This window comes from Tachyglossus aculeatus, chromosome 3 (genome assembly GCF_015852505.1).
Source record: "Tachyglossus aculeatus isolate mTacAcu1 chromosome 3, mTacAcu1.pri, whole genome shotgun sequence".
NCBI lineage: Eukaryota > Metazoa > Chordata > Mammalia > Monotremata > Tachyglossidae > Tachyglossus > Tachyglossus aculeatus.
In genome coordinates this window covers 29,288,361-29,305,948 of record NC_052068.1, presented here as the reverse complement: position 1 = coordinate 29,305,948, position 17,588 = coordinate 29,288,361, and the positions used below count along the sequence as shown (strand labels likewise).

At 42.6% G+C, this 17,588-nt stretch overlaps 1 protein-coding gene and 1 non-coding gene across 3 annotated transcripts in view; both read right to left on the bottom strand.

Moving 5' to 3' along the window:
* Positions 1-17,588, bottom strand: part of LRMDA (leucine rich melanocyte differentiation associated) — a 1,241,311-nt gene that overhangs the window by 467,807 nt on the left and 755,916 nt on the right. The window lies entirely within an intron of this gene.
* Positions 12,290-12,427, bottom strand: LOC119926313. Its single transcript, XR_005450200.1, has one exon. It is a non-coding gene; the product is annotated as a small nucleolar RNA SNORA7 (small nucleolar RNA).

Below are 17,588 nucleotides of genomic sequence, written 5' to 3'. Positions count from 1 at the left end.
ATTTAGGTGATGAAAGACTGGGAGGCATGTTGTGGTTATTTCATACGGATGGAAAGATGATTGTCTCTGTCACGAAGCTGGAGCTTAAAAAAACTGTTGGGAAAATAAGCATCAGTCAATCAAATTTTGGACTTTCTTTGTTTGAAAGAAAATGCGTGAGGCACTTAATTTGGACTGTCAACTCTAAGCATGCTGGACAAGAAAAATGGACTTCTAGCTTGCAGCCAATTCTGCTTTTTGGCTCAGTCTGGCAGTGCAGCTTTACCAAACAACTTACCCTTCATCTTAAATAGGTGAGTATTGTTCAATATTTTTTTAGTTCCTCACAACATTAAAATGTGTGTCTCAGTACTCAAAACTCTTCCAGTTCACAGCTTTATTTGGGAAAGTATGAGTTACAGTGTAACCCCTGACATTACACTTTAGAAGTGGAGAAACCTGCTTGATTTTTCGGCCAATGTGACCCATTAACGGAGAAGAAGCCTGAAAGAAGAGCTCAGTGCAGAGCCAAATTTTGAAGTCACAGTGGAAATCCGAATGAAATTCCTGAACAACTTGAACCACTGCACTTACTAAATTGTAATAAAAGCAACTTCCTCAGTTTGTTGGATCTGGATGAAAATGGTGCCCAACAATCTGTAAAGCCAATCAATCGATGATGTTTATTTATTTTTTATGGTATTTGTTAAGCACTTACTCTGCATCAAGCACTGATCTACACTCTGGAGAAGATAATAATAATAATAGCGATATTTGTTAAGCACTTACTATGTGCCAGCAGCATAGCTCGTTGGAAAGAGCCCGGGCTTGGGAGTCAGAGATCATGGGTTCTAATCCTGACTCCGTCACTTGACAGCTGTGTAACCTTGGGCAAGTCACTTAACTTCTCTTAGCCTCAGTTACCTCATCTGTAAAATGGGGATTAAGACCGTAAGCCCCACGTGGGACAACGTGATCACCTTGTATCCCCCCCAGTGTTTAGAACAGTTCTCTGCACGTTGTAAGCACTTAACAAATGCCATCATTATTATTATTATTACTAAGCGCTGGAGTGGGTACAAGTAAATGGAGTTGTACCCAATCCCTAACTCACGGTCTCATTCCCCATTTTACAGATGAGGGAACTGAGTCCCAGGGACTTGCCCAAGGTCACACAGCAGACAAGTGGCAGAGTCGGGATTAGAACCCACAACCTTCTGATTCCCCAACCCATGCTCTATCCACTAGGCCAGAACACTGTATGAAACACATGGGAGAGTACAATAGAGTGTACTCTCTTCCTCTCCCCCTCGTCCCCCTCTCCATCCCCCCATTTTACCTCCTTCCCTTCCCCACAGCACCTGTATATATGTATATATGTTTGTACATAATTATTACTCTATTTATTTATTTATTTTACTTGTACATATCTATTCTATTTATTTTATTTTGTTAGCATGTTTGGTTTGGTTCTCTGTATCCCCCTTTTAGATTGTGAGCCCACTGTTGGGTAGGGACTGTCTCTACATGTTGCCAACTTGTACTTCCCAAGCACTTAGTACAGTGCTCTGCACACAGTAAGCGCTCAATAAATACGATTGATTGATTGATTGATTGAAAAGACATGATCCCTGCCCTTAAGGTGCTTACAGCCTAGCAGGGGAGATGGACATAAAAATAAATGTCAGGTAGGGGAGGCAACTGAGTGTAACGATATGCACGTAAGTACATTGGATTGGGGATAGGGCGCAAACCTAAGTGCCAAGGGTGTAGCGACTACAGTGGATCAGTGCAGTAGGGAGAGAAAATTGGGAGAGGAAAGAAGAGATTAGTCAGGGAAAGATTCCTGGAGGACATGTAATTTTAGTAGGGCTTTGCCAAGACCCTGTAGGGTCCTCCTGCTGATTGGACAATATGGGACCTAACCCAAAATAACAGGTGCTCTCCCCTTCATTTCTAGGTGGGAGGCCAACCGTGTGCTTACCGGAAGAAGCAAATGGAGGTTCCTTTCTCAGTCAGCATTCCCCAGGTAGTTTCCAAAATGCTACCAAGGCTCTGGATCTATTTCCAAAGTCTGGCTCCCCTCCCACACGCTCTCTGTACTCATCCAAAGCTGGGAATGAATTCTGTGTTGATAATTTATGGGACATAAGAGATGATTTTTCCAAGAAAATACTCAGTCTAATTGGTCTTTCATTTGACTCCTCTGTAGTGATTTATTTGTCCAGGCAAAAGCAGACCATTTTTCCCTCTACTTCTGGAAACACTCTTTTCTCTGGCCTTGCTCAATGCTTAGTAAGTTTCCAGCCAGGGAATGTTCTTCCCTCCACCCACTGTGTCTTTTTCCTGTGGTTTGCATGATCATTTACTAAATTTACTAAGACGCCCTATAAGCATTCATCAGCAACTCAGATTTTTGCCTGGCTTCCCCCCACTTGGAATATCACTCACAAATCACTACTCTTGCATCTGCCATCCATTTAGATCTAAGATCAGATAATGTTTTGCTTATGTTCTGGATTCTGCTATATAGGCGTACTACCCATGTAGTAGACTTCTTGTGCTATTGGTTACCCAGCAAAATTTAACCCCTCCCAGTTCTTGGTATCTCAGAGTCTCATTACATTTTGATGCTTAGTCAACACCCAATATTTTGGTTGCTTACTCAGAAACAAGGACAAGGCAACCACATGTTCAAAACTCAATTAGTGGTTTTCCAATATATTAACCCTAAGGCCCTTTTCCCAGTCCACATATTCTAACCATTCTTCCATCAAAATTAAAGATCTTATTTGATGGTCGATTTTTAAAGGAGCAAAAAAAGTAGGGAAGAAGGGGGAGGTAGAGGGAGAGAGAGGAATGGTCAGAGAGGGAGAGGAAAGTAAGTAAGGAGTTTCCAGGAAGTGGAAGGCACTTGTCCCATTCATATATCTAGTACTTTTTTGCAGTCACTCTAAATCAGTTGTTCAGAGAACACTGTTCAGAGAACGCACTCTTTAACAGCCTAGGGAAGGAGATGCATTGAAAGGCAATTCAGCATGTTGAATAGCACAGGGAATGGATGATGGGCACTCTTACCATAGACTCACATGGCATCTCCTTCTCTGTGCCTCGGTTACCTCATCTGTAAAATGGGGATTGTGAGCCCCCGTGGGACAACCTGATCACCTTGTAACCTTCCCAGCGCTTAGAACAGTGCTTTGCACATAGTAAGCGCTTAATAAATGCCATCATTATTATTATTATTATTATTTTTATCTTGCCACATATCTCTCACCCATGTCCTGCCTCTGGCCTGGGATGCCCTCTCTCTTCACATCTGACAATTGCTTTCCCCCACTTCAAAGCTTTATTGAAGACACATCTCCTCCAAGAGCCCTTCCCTGTCTAAGCCCTCTTCTCCTTTTCTTCCACTCCCTTCCGTATCGCTCTGACTTGCTCCCTATGATCATCCCCCTCCCAGTCCCATAGCACTTATATAAATATCCGTAATTTATTTACTTATATTAATGTCTGTCTCCCCACCTATACTGTAAGCTCATTGGGAATGGGTCTGTTACATTGTTATATTGTACTCTCCCAAGCACTTAATACAGTGCTTTGCACACAGTACACACTCAATAAATACGATAGATTAATCAACTGATTGATCGGATAACCCCCTGAATTGCTGGCTTTCGGCACTTGCAAGCATCCAAAGAAATACATCAATGCCTTACACTGATAGTGGACCTTTTATCATGGCTTCACCAACGGTTCAGAAAAATCTTCCAGCCCGCAAACAATTTCACCACACCCCTATTACAATATTAACTTTAGCTTTGGGAGACACAAGCTACTTCACAATGCATACACAAACACAATGTGGGTGAACATATTACAATAATACTTCTTTTGTCGTAAATATCAACAAGTAACATGGTGGGACAATACCACCTCCCACAGACTCATTTAGAGGTAAATAAAATCTAAAGACTTTTCCATCCTGCACCTGAAATTTTTACTAGACGTGGTAAGGCAGGTGGGTTCCTGCTTTCTGCAAGGTTGTTTGACTCAGGAGGCTTCCATAGGCATTTTGGGATTCCTGACCATTAGTCTTTGGGACACAGTCACTTGTACTCTGTTGGTACAGCACTCTGCACAAAGTAAGCACTCAACGAATACCACTGATTGATTGTTTTCCCTGGAGAGTGAGCTCAACATAGGAGCAGCAGGTTCAGCTTTTCCGCCTTTCAAAAAAAATAAAAGTGAAAACTCCTTCTCAGGAATTTGCTCTTTGGAACTACTAGTTGCGGGGGAAGACCCTGAGAAAGGGTTTACACTTGACAGAGCCCCAGCCCATCACCAACCAGGGATGATAGTGTACACAGCCCCCCTCTAGACTCTAAATTCACTGTGGGTAGGGAATGTATCTAAGTTCACTGTGGGTAGGGATTGTTATATTAAACAATCCCAAGTGCTTAGTACAGTGCTCTGCACACTATATGTGCACAATAAATAGGATTGACTGACTCTCACAAAGGGTGACATGGTTTTCTGGTCCAGCATTCTCCAACTCCATGTAGCAGCAGGCTTCACTCCTGAGATCAGACACCAGCTTCCTCATTAGAATTGACCTGGTTAAGTAAGTCATCTAAACTCTCCATCTCAATTTCCCACTCTCTGTGGGGGCTAAACCTAATGGGATTTAGAAATCGAACCTCTGTGGATCTGAAGAACTGTAGAAGGGCTGATGCTTATGTTGTCCTAAATTGACCGTGGACTTACGGGGTTCCTTCTGTTTCGCTATCAAAAATTCTGATTGAACAGCTCAGTACTAGGCACCTGGGAAAAATGCAAGAGAAGTAAAAGACAAGACCTTTGCCCTCAAGGAGCTTACCATCCAATGGGATTGACGGTTCTTTCTCCTATTTAGACTGTGAGCCCAAGGAGGACCAGGACTCTGCCCAACCTGATTAATATGTATCTTGTCTTTTCTGATGCCGTCGAGTCGTTTCCAACCCATAGCGACACCTCAGACATATCTCTCCCAGTATGCCCCACTATCCATCTGCAATCATTCTGGTAGTGTATCCATAGAGTTTCCTTGGTAAAAATTCAGAAGTGGTTTACCACTGCCTCCTTCCAGGCAGTAAACTCGAGTCCCTGCCCTCGACCCTCTCCCATGGCTCGGTTGCCCAGTATGGGTGAGTTTTGACTTGTAGCAGATTGCCTTCCACTCATTAGCCACTGCCCAAGCTAGGAATGGAATGGGTAGGCCTCTGCTTGACGCTCCCTCCTGTAGTCGAGATTGGTAGAGTACTGGAAACTCTCCAGGTGTGACCCTGCGACGGGACTATGTCTCTACCCCATATTAAAGTGCTTGGCACATAGAAAGTGTTTACCAAAGACTGTTATTGTTACTATGATCATCATCATTATTATCATTACTGTGCCTACAATAATAAACTGATGAATGTGCTAAGCGTAAGAATGAGAGAATAGATAAGCATAATAGACACACATGAATACTAAACTGATAAATGCACTTGTGTTTTATCAGGTGAGGCCCAACTCAGAGCAGGATGGCCTAGTGGATAGAGCAATCAATCAATCAATCAATTGTATTTATTGAGCGCTTACTGTGTGCAGAGCACTGTACTAAGCTCTTGGGAAGTACAAGTTGGCAACATATAGAGACAGTCCCTACCGAACAGTGGGCTCACAGTCTAAAAGGGGGAGACAGAGAACAAAACCAAACATACTAACAAAATAAAATAAATAGAATAGATATGTACAGGTAAAATAAATAAATAAATAGAGTAATAAATATGTACAAACATATATACATATATACAGGTCTGGGAATCAGAAGGTCCTGGGTTCTAATCCCAGCTCCACCCCATATCTGTTTTGTGACTTTGGGAAGTTACTTTTCTTCTCTGTGCCTCAGTTACCTTATCTGTAAAATGAGGATTAAGACTGTGAACCTCATGTGGGACAGGGACTGTACCTGACCTGATTACCATGTTTCTACCCCAGAGCTTAGAACAGTGCTTGACACATAGTAAGTGCTTAACAAATATCACAGTTATTATTACTTACCTGGATCCAAACACCCACCTGCGGGCACAAAGGCCTTCTTTAAGGTAGGACGGGAGCAGTCCCTAGCTCAGAGCAGTTTATCCGGGGGAGATTTCCAAAATGCTGTTTGCCAAACCTGAAGCCACACTTTTGTAGTCGGTGGCAAGTTTTGCCATCAAAACAGGAGCTATTTTGAGGAGACGGGCTGCTTCACAACCCATAAGACACTCACTCAAGGCTAACCTCCCTGCCCCGAAACAATTCCTTTCGCATTCTTTCTTGTTCCTTCTCTCCCTGGAATGATGCTGTGAAGTGAACGCAGCAGCCTGCTTCAGACTCGATTTAGAGAGAAGCTACAACCTCCAGGCTCCTGAAGATGAAATTCAGAGAATCCAGTCCAAGATTGCATTAGCTATTTCCATTGGAGTAACACAATGAAAATCCGAATCTAATTTGTTGTCCACTATCCCCCTAGGTCTCTTTCAGCCTTTACTGCTTTCCAAATATCCTCCTCCCATCGAATATCTGTGTTTCAGATTATTTGTCCCCAGATGCATTAGCATGCCCTTATTGCGGCTGAATCTCATCTAGTGATTTCCTGTCCATATGCCTGACTGCTCCGAGTCTCTTTATGTCATTTCTCTGTCATCAGTGGTGTTTGCGATATCTCTCCATTTAGGGTAATACAGAGATTTAATTGGCCTGTTTTTTTCCCTGTTATTAACGAGGATACAGAATGTGATTGGTCCCAGCACCAGTCCTCGTGGTAATCTGTACGATGTAAGCCATGTGTTCAATGTTTTTGTCTCAAAATCTGCTACAAAATATTACATTAAAGACATTCAGGGAACCCAAATGTTCTCTTTCCTCCACCAATGAATTTCGGCTATACCATCATGCTGAGAAGAGTAATCAACTGCTCTTCAAGAAACTCACTGAGTTTGAGTCTGCCGGGATCCAATACTGTGAAGTTTTCTCTAAATACAAATTCCTTAGGTTATTAGGCAATGAAAATAGATTTAACATGAAATAGTCTGGCAAATATTTCTTGTTTGGAAGATTAGTGCCTTTGTTACTGGGTTGGGACTCTGCAGAATAGCCTAGTGGAACGAACACAGGCCCGAGAGCTGGAGGATCTGGGTTCTAATCTTGGCTCTGCCACATGTCCGCTGTGTGACTTCGGGCAAGTCACTTAACTTCTCTGTGCCTCAGGTTCCTCATCTGTTAAATGGGGATTCAATACCTCTTCCATTGCAAACCTTAGGTGCAACAGGAACTGTGCCCATCCTGATCAATTCTTAACTACCCCAATGCTGAGAACAGTGCCTGCTGCAAAAGAAGTGCTTAACAAGCCTTACTATTATTATTATTTATAATATCACTCCAGTTTTGTCAGTAGGTTCCATAGTCCACGTGTTTCATTTAGTCAAGATGGACCCTGTGAGCTTGTTGTGGGCAGGTCTAGTCACTGTGCATTGTTGTACTGTTCTCTCCCAAGCACTTAGTACAGTGCTCGGCACACAGTAAGTGCTAAATAAGTACAATTGAATGAATGAATTAAAGGGAAGCTCTGGTAAGCAAATGACCTGATTAAGTAAGTGAAGGTTGGAGAGTCAACCTAGGTCTCCCACATTTCATCTAATTATGGGATCCATATCCAAATCAATCAATCAATCGTATTTATTGAGTGCTTACTATGTGCAGAGCACTGTACTAAGCGCTTGGGAAGTACAAGTAGGCAACACATAGAGACAGTCCCTACCCAACAGTGGGCTCACAGTCTAGAAGGGGGAGACAGAGAACAAAACCAAACATACTAACAAAATAAAATAAATAGAATAGATATGTACAAGTAAGATAAATAAATAGAGTAATAAATATGTACAAACATATATACATATATACTGGTGCAGTGGGGAAGGGAAGGAGGTAAGATGGGGGGGATGGAGAGGGGGACGAGGGGGAGAGGAAGGAAGGGGCTCGGTCTGGGAAGGCCTCCTGGAGGAGGTGAGCTCTCAGTAGGGCCTTCATCATCATCATCAATCGTATTTATTGAGCGCTTACTATGTGCAGAGCACTGTACTAAGCGCTTGGGAAGTACAAATTGGCAATATATAGAGACAGTCCCTACCCAACAGTGGGCTCACAGTCTAAAAGGGGGAGACAGAGACCAAACATACTAACAAAATAAAATAAATAGAATAGATATGTACAAATAAATTAAATAAATAAATAAATAGAGTAAAAAACTATGTGAAAACATATATACATATATACAGGTGCTGTGGGGAAGGGAGGGAGGTAAGATGGGGGGATGGAGAGGGGGACAAGGGGGAGAGGAAGGAAGGGGCTTAGTCTGGGAAGGCCTCCTGGAGGAGGTGAGCTCTCAGCAGGGCCTTGAAGGGAGGAAGAGAGCTAGCTTGGCGGATGGGCAGAGGGAGGGCATTCCAGGCCCGGGGGATGACGTGGGCCAGGGGTCGATGGCGGGACAGGCGAGAGCGAGGTACGGTGAGGAGATCAGCGGTGGAGGAGCGGAGGGTGCGAACTGGGCTGTAGAAGGAGAGAAGGGAGGTGAGGTAGGAGGGGGCGAGGTGATGGAGAACCTTGAAGCCCAGGGTGAGGAGTTTCTGCCTGATGCGCAGATTGATTGGTAGCCACTGGAGATTTTTGAGGAGGGGAGTGATATGTCCAGAGCGTTTCTGGACAAAGATAATCCGGGCAGCAGCATGAAGTATGGATTGAAGTGGAGAGAGACACGAGGATGGGAGATCAGAGAGAGTCAACATATAGATGCATATTTGCCGACATTTTATGAGTTCATTATTGCACACTCTGTGTCCACTTAACTTCGATGGCTGGGTACCACACCATCCCCAATATTCTCAGTGCTCTCTTTGTTCAAGTCGCTCCGGCCTTGTGGTAAAAAAAAATCCGTTCCAAGATCTTTCTCAGTGGCCATCACTAAGATAGAACTGGAATTGAATAAAATTTTCCAGTTGCTTCTGTGTTACAGGCTGGAAGGCAGCCTACCTCAGTTTTCATTCAACAGGTGTCTGCAACACAATGCTAGCACTCACAACTTTGTAAGTACCCAATTCTCTTTCCTGGCAATCCCAACTGAACTAACAGCTGAAGGGTTCTTGGAAATTGAAGTTTTTTTTCACTTCCTGAGAAAAGTCATCAAGATTAGAAAGGAGGCTAAAATGATGGGACAGAGTGAAACATATCTGTCCTGCCTATAGAAAGTGGAGGCAGTTTAAGAAATGAGGAATATGAGTTTCTAAAATTCCCAACTTCACACTTCTTTGCATATTAAAACATTTTTGAAAATGTTTCTGATACCCAAAAACTACATTACAAAATATTAAGGATTAAAAATAGTCACCAAATTCCCCTTTTACACTCTGACACTAAAAATGTAGGAGAAATATTTCAGAGCAGGATGATATACATCATGGACTATAACATCATCATAGAATATTTATTATTAGTGAGCCCGCTGTTGGGTAGGGACCATCTCTATATGTTCCTGATTTATACTTCCCAAGCACTTAGTACAGCGCTCTGAACGCAGTAAGCCCTCAATAAATACGATTGAATGAATGAATTAGTAGGCAATAATTATATATTTGCTCTACTAACATTTTGATTTTCTGCCTTTGATGTCTCAAAGTTGTTTTTTTACTCTTTTACATACTGACTATGAAAATATCCTGCTAGTATCCACCTTCCAATTTGCAAATAAGACATGTTGGAAATACCCATATAAATTAGCTATTAGAAGTTGAAGAATACTAGGAATAGTTAATAAACGATCCCCCCCAAAACTCCCAATTAACAAGAAATGACTAAACATTTTTACGACATTTTTGCATCATAGACAACGCAACATGCCTGAAACTAGCTCTGCTATGTGCCTGCTATGTGACTTTGGGCAAGTCGCTTCACTTCTCTGGGTCTCAGTTCTCTCATCTATAAAATGGGCATTAAGGCTGCGAATGCCATGTGGGACAGGGACTGTGCCCAACCCTATGTGCTTGTACCCACCCCAGTGCTTAGTACAGTGCCTGACACATAGTAAACACATAACAAATACCATAATTTTTATAATTATTATTCTTGCTTGAGTGTGGAGTTTGTCAGATGCCAACCATGCATACTAATTGTCTTCTTCACACTAATTATCAGGCTAATCACAGCAGACAAATTTGTCTGGAGGGCGGCAATTGGAAAAGGAGTTGATCTCCCTGAGCAGAGGCTCCCTGAAGATTGAGATACCAAGAGGTGGTCTCAAAAAGAGCAACAGGCCCAGCGAGGAGCAAAGACATCAGCACAGCAAGGAGTTCCCTTTTTGTCCACACAACAGAGAACAGATTGTCAATCAATCAATCAATCAATCAATCGTATTTATTGAGCGCTTACTGCCTTTTCAATCACACCTGAGCCTGTAGATCGGATTTTACCATCAGGCGCATCATCTTCCAAAAATGAAAGGCAACTATAAAAATGAATTTCTTCTGTCGGGCCACCTAATCAATGAGAGTTGCCCTCCCTTAATCTGTATAAAAATGCATGTTTATATTCCACTGGGGACCACTACAGATCTAATGCTCAACACATTTGAGAAGCATAAAAGCTTTACTGCAGTCATTTCATATACATCTCTAAACTTTCTTTTCCCATCCTCAACAAGGAAGTCTCCATCTTAAAAGCACAGCTTAAAAAGACAGATTTAGATATCCTGGGCTTTGTCTCTTGTTCAAAGGGTTAGTGGGCTGATGAATAGTGATAGGCAGAAGACAAAATCTACCTTTATGGTTGTCACTAACCAGGTTAATTTAAGTCATAAGCAAAACTGTTGAAATGTCACTGATATCTGCCACTGCATATATAAGGCACTAGGTATACCTATTTTCATTTGATGTGCTCATCCAATACAGTGCCATTATTAATGCAGATGGGATAAACTATATTCTCAACACACTCAACAACATATTGGGCCGGAATTAGGCGGTAAATCACTATTGCGGTAGCTAATAACAGTCATAAAGCCTTTTGAAATTTACAAGGTGTTTATAATAGGCAACTCAGTATGATTTATATGAAAACATGAGTCAGCTCCTGAAATGAAGCTGATCTGTGGACTCTGGCCTTGTGGTGTGACCCTTTTCTAGCTTTCAAATACATTACAAACTTTATGTCTTTGTACATACAGTCTTGGTCTCACTCACATATGTACTATAATGATATAAATTTGCAAATCTGAGTTTAGTCCATGGTGAAAAGTGTGTCCACAAAAACCTTGAATTTGAAACAGAGTTCCTAGGTCAAAGGACCACAAAAAAATACACTTTTAATCCCAACTGAACATCACATGGACATGTCTCCAGAATGTCCCAGGGAAGGCACACCTCCAAACAACTAGATTAGCAAGATGAAACTGCCAAATCTACCTTAAAATGGTTGCCCATACATAAAACAAAACAACCTCCAAAAAGAATACATCCTGCCACTGGACATTTCTGGCCCTGAGGCACATTCTGGGCTCATTACTTTAAGCAAGATGCCCTAGTGAATTCTGGTGGTTAGGGAGACATAAATTTAATTTTCTTTATTTCCTTCTTTGCTTCTTTCCTAAAGTTCCCAGGCCTTCTTTTTAGGTCTTCATCAGCACCATTCTTGGTCTCATAGGCTCATAAATACTTTTTATTCATTTATAGAGTATTTATTTTCTTTGGCCCCTGTCTCTTTCTCCTTACTGTTCAGGGGCCGTGTGTGTTCTTAAACTGATTCTCAGAAAAAATACTCTTCCTCTGAGGCTCATCCCATGATACTATGACTGGTGCTGCAAATTTATCCAAAGAACTGCAATGAATTTATGCTGCTTGGCCGAAAAAGAATCAACAAAGGGAATAACTGGAGAAGAGCACTGCAGTAGAAGTGAAAACCCAGACTACTACGGAGGAAACAACTGGGAAAACTGGTCTTGCCACACCTTGGTGAGGTCAGAGGATGAAACGGTCTTTTCTTATGCTGTTGAATTGTTTCCGACCCATAGTGACACCAAGGATACATCTCTTCCAGAACGCCCCGCTCTCCATCTGCAATCATTCTGGGGGTGTATCCAAAGAGTTTTCTTGGTAAAAATAAGCAAGTGGTTTACCATGACCACCTTGTGCGCAGTGAACCCGAGCCTCCTCCCTCAATTCTCTCCCATGCCGCTGCTGCCCAGCATGGGCGAGTTTTGACTTGTAGCAGATTGCCTTCCACTCACTAGCCACTGGCCAAACTAGGAATGAAATGGGAAGGTCTCTGTTTGATTCTCCCTCCCAAAGCCGAGACTGGTAGAGGACTGGAAACTCACCAGGTGCGACCCTGAGAGGGGGGATGAAACAAATGGAACGGAGGGAAGCATAGAAGACAGAAGAGAGTTTATCAGGCCTACAGATGAGCAATCAATCAATCAATCATACGTATTGAGTTCTGACTACGTTCAGAGCATTGTATTAAGTGTTTGGGAGAGTACCATATAACAATATAACAGACACAAGCCCTGCCCACAGTGAGCTTATGGTCTAGAGCATCACCTCTAGAGCATCCTGGGTGAGAAAGAGAGGGAGTGGCTGAGCTTCAGTGTATGGCTCCACATTTTCTGGAACTGCAAGGTGGTGGTGCTTAATACATATACTAGTTGGTGTACATCTACTCTACCTCCCATTTCATTATCTGGTTCTCTCCTTAGATGGCTACTCACTCCTGGAGCCCTAAAAAGTTCTGATGCATGGCATTCTTCACTAAGGATATAGCAATTGCTTGAGGAATTCATCTGTTTAAAGAATTGGCAAAGGATAGATTGGCAAGAGAAAGATGTTTGACTAGATTAGTAAGTAAGTAGTACTTACGAAGTGCCTACTGTATGCAGATTGCTGTACTAAGCATGCAATAATAATAATAATAATAACGCTATTTGTTAAGCGCTTACTATGGGCAAAGCACTGTTCTAAGTGCTGGGGGATACAAGGTGATCAGGTTTTCCCACGTGGGGCTCACAATCTTAATCCCCATTTTACAGATGAGGGAACTGAGGCACAGAGAAGCTAAGTGACTTGCCCAAAGTCACACAGCTGCCAATTGGTGGAGCCAGGATTTGAACCTATGACCTCTGACTTCAAAGCCCATAGTCTTTCCACTTAACCATGCTGTAGGAAAAATGACACCTGCCCTGAAGGAGCTTACCATCCAGTGAAAAGGTGATCTTGGAGAGTGAGAGTTGGAGTGTAGTAAATGAAACCAATGGAGTGACCTAAAGCAATGGGTCATGCCCTCCTCCATTGTTTTTGAGGAGTGGAGAGATGTATGCAGAATGACATTTTAGAAAGATAATCCTAGTAATAGAGTGAAGTATAGACTGGAAAGTATAAAAGATGGAGACAGAGGACAGTGAAAGAGGCTGATATGGCGACCTCAGCAGTACTGTCTGGATGAGGATGGTGGCCGTTTGGATAGAGAGGAAGAAACAGAGTTGGGAAATGATGTGGGAGAAAAGCCAGCAGGATTAAGCAACACACTTAACTAGGGAGTTGAAAAAGTGAGCCATTGAAGATAATAGTAATAATAATTATGGCATTTGCTAAGCACTTACTATGTGCCAGGCACAGTTCTAAGCACTGGCGTAGATGCAGAATAATCGGGTTGGACCTGGTCCCTGTCCCACCTAGGGCTCACAGACTTAAACCCCATTTTATAGATGAGAGAACTGAGGCACTGAGAAGTGAAGTGACTTGCCCAAAGTCACACAGCAGACAAGTGGCTGGGGTGGGATTAGAACCCATGACCTTCTGACTCGCAGACCCTACGAGCAGGATTTGAAGATAGGGACGATAGAGGATCGTGGTGGTGTCAATTGTGATGGAAAAGTTGGATGGAGGGGGGGAATTGGGGAGGAAATTTTAGCCATAACAAGCTAAACCTACAGGGCAGTTCAGGAGGAGATGTCCCGGAGGTAGGAGGAAAATGTGAGACTGCTGACGGGGACACAAAATAGACTTAGAAGTCGGTTTATGTAGAGGTGGTTGCTGACATCAGGAGAGTGGATGAATACCGAAGGGAGTGAGTAAAGGTGAAAAGCACATCTTTGAAGGACATCCAAAGTTAGGAAATGAGAGACAGAAGGCAGCCAGTGAAAGGGTCTGAGAACATGGGTTCCGAAAGGCAGTAGGGAAAACAAAAGAGACTGTGCAGGTGAAACCACTATTAGATAGCTTTTCAGTGGGAGGGGACGGTCCATGTCGTCAAAGGCAGCTAAAAGGTCAGAGAGAATTAAGATAGAATGGAGCCCATTAGATGTGGCAAGAAGGAGGTCATCGGTGACAGCAGTCTCGGTAGAATGAAGTATGGGGGGAAGATTGTAGTGGGTCGAGAAAGGATTTGGAGGTGAGGAAATGGAGGCAGTGGATCTATATAATAATAATAATGATGGCATTTATTAAGTACTTACTATGTGCAAAGCACTGTTCTAAGAGCTGGGGAGGTTACAAGGTGATCAGGTTGTCCCACGGGGGGCTCACAGTCTTACAGCACCTGTATATATGTATATATGTTTGTACATATTTATTACTCTATTTATTTTACTTGTACATATCTATTGTATTTATTTTATTTTGTTAATATGTTTGGTTTTGTTCTCTGTCTCCCCCTTCTAGACTGTGAGCCCACTGTTGGGTAGGGACCATCTCTATGTGTTGCCAACTTGTGCTTCCCAAGCGCTTAGTACAGTGCTCTGCACACAGTAAGCACTCAATAAATACGATTGATTGATTGATTGATTAATCCCCATTTTACAGATGAGGGAACTGGGGCACAGAGAAGTGAATTCACTTGCCCAAAGTCACACAGCTGACAATTGGTGGGGCCAGGCATAGAACCCATGACCTCTGACTCCAAAGCCCGGGCTCTTTCTGCTGAGTAGCCTGGACAGGACTAGGGCTAGGCAAATAGAATGACAGTCGGAGTGTGTAGTGGGATTCAGAGATGGTTTATTTTTTAATGTGGGGGAGAGCTGAGATTGTTGGAAGGGAGAAAGAAAGGAGACAGCAGAGTGAGTGAGTGAAAATGGTGAATAGGCAGGGATGGCAGCAAGCATTTTTAAAGGGTTTAGAGGTATAGGGAAAGGGTAGACTCTGAGAAAAGGTGAGAGATCTTCGAAAGATCACTCAATCAATCAAGCAATTGTATTTATTGGGTGCTTACTGTGTGCAAAGCTTTGTAATAATAAAAAAAAGTTGGTATTTGTTAAGTGCTTACTATGTGCCAGGCACTGTTCTAAGTGCTGGGGTAGATACAAGGTAATCAGGTTGTCCCACATGGGGCTCACAGTTGTCATCCCTATTTTACTAAGCACTTGGAAGAGTTCAATAAGTGCTTGGGAAAGTACAATACTATCGAGTTGGTAGGCACAGTCACTGCCCAGAGTGACTGGGCAGTGCCCAGAGTATTGTCTACAGGGGGAGACAGAAATTATGAAAAATTACAGCTATAGGAAATAGAAGAGTATAAGGATCAATGATACTATTGAATGCTTATTGTGTGCACAGCACTGTATTAAGAACTTGGGAGAGTGCAATACAGTGGAGCTGGAAGACACACTCCCTGCCCACAAGGATAAGGACATTTAGACTCTGAGTCCCATATGGGACCACTGATTCACTGATCAAATTTAAAGTCTGGAAAAATTGGTGGGGGTAATGGGCACAGGGAGCAGATGAGGGTGACTAATATTACGGTGAGAAGAAAAGCAAATTTAGGGTGAAGTAAGGGTGACTTTGAAGTGCCAGAAATTGGTCTGTCCTTGAATTTCCACCAATAGTATGACCATAGGAGAGGAAGAAGCATTCAAGAGAGGTGATCCACGTATGGGGTTGGTAGTTTGAGACCAACAGAGGGAGAGGGTGTGAGTTGGGTTTGACAGCACTTAGAACAGTGCTTTGCACATAGTAAGTGCTTAACAAATACCATCATTATTATTATTATTATGGAGATGATGATAAGGGTGTGGATTTGCCCATCAAGGTAGAGAAGAGTAGCTAAAGCGGCAGACCTATGGTAAAGAGCACAGGCTGAGAGCCAGAGAACCTGGGTTCTAATTTGAACTCTGTTCTTTGCCTGTTTTGTAACCTTGGGCAAGTCACTGTGCCTCAATCTCCTCCTGTTAAAATGGGAATTATACGCCTATTCTCCCTCCTATTTAGACTGCATGACCCAAATGGGATAGGGACTATATCCAACCTTTTTTTTCTTAATGGCATTTGTTAAGCACATACTATGTGCCAGACACTGTACTACATGCGGGGGTAGAAACAAGATAGATTGGACATAGTCCTTATTGCATACCGGACGTTCAGTCTTAATCTCCACTTTACAGGCATGGAGAAGTGAAGTGATTTGCCCAAGATCACACAGCAGACAAGTGGCAGAGCCGCAATCAGAACCCAGGTCCTCTGAATCCCAGGCCCGTGCTCTTTCCACTAGGCCTTGCTGCTTCATTGATTGTCTTGTAATATCTTGCATCTTCTATCTATCCCAGTGATTAGTATAGTGTTAGACCTATTGTAAGAGCTGAACGAATACCACAGATGATGGTATTTGTTAAGCACTTAATATGTGCCAAGCACCGTCCTAAATACTGGGATAGATATAAGGTAATCAGGTTGTCCCACGTGGGGTTCACAATCTTAATCCCCATTTTTACAGATGAGGTAACTGAGGCACAGAGAAGTTAAGTGGCTTGCCCAAGATCCCAAAGCAGACTGTGGTGGAACCAGGATTAGAACCCTTGTCTTGTGACTCATTCATTCATTCAATTGTATTTATTGAGCGCTTACTGTGTGCAGAGTATTGTACTAAGCGCTTAATAATAGACTCCCAATAGCATACTCTTTCCACTAAACAATACTACTTCCCTGGCAGTGTAATCTTAAGAAGATTTTCTGTGACATGCATTAATTCCAAAACAATTCCAACTGCTCAATCCCCAGTGTACCAGTTTGTGTACCTCCTAAAAGTCAGGCTTCGATAATACATTACTAATTCATGGCACATCACCAGAGAAGATTAAGAAATTCTAATCTTGCAAAAACTGGTTGAATTCCTACTAGTCCCATCATGCTTCTACTATTCAGCTTTTTACCTGTAACTTTTTTTCATGATTTATTGCCTTCCTCCCCAGTGTACATAAAAAACATAAATTGTTATTAATCATGACAAAAAGAGATAATACAGCACCATATACAAGAGGGTGTGGAGAATGGCTTGATACCAACACATTTTCTTCTGCCTCACTGTTTGATGGCCTCCATCTGTCGAGCCGACGTCAAAATGATGTCCTGATATAAACCTTGTGCTGAGTAAGAATGAAATGCAATTTACCCTTGAAAGGGCTTTCAGCCACTACGGACGTGGTTCGGTGAAAGTTGCCAGGACATTCTGGCAGAGTCACGGACAGTTGTAGGTTCAGTCGGCCTGATCTCATCACCCCCATGAACGATCTA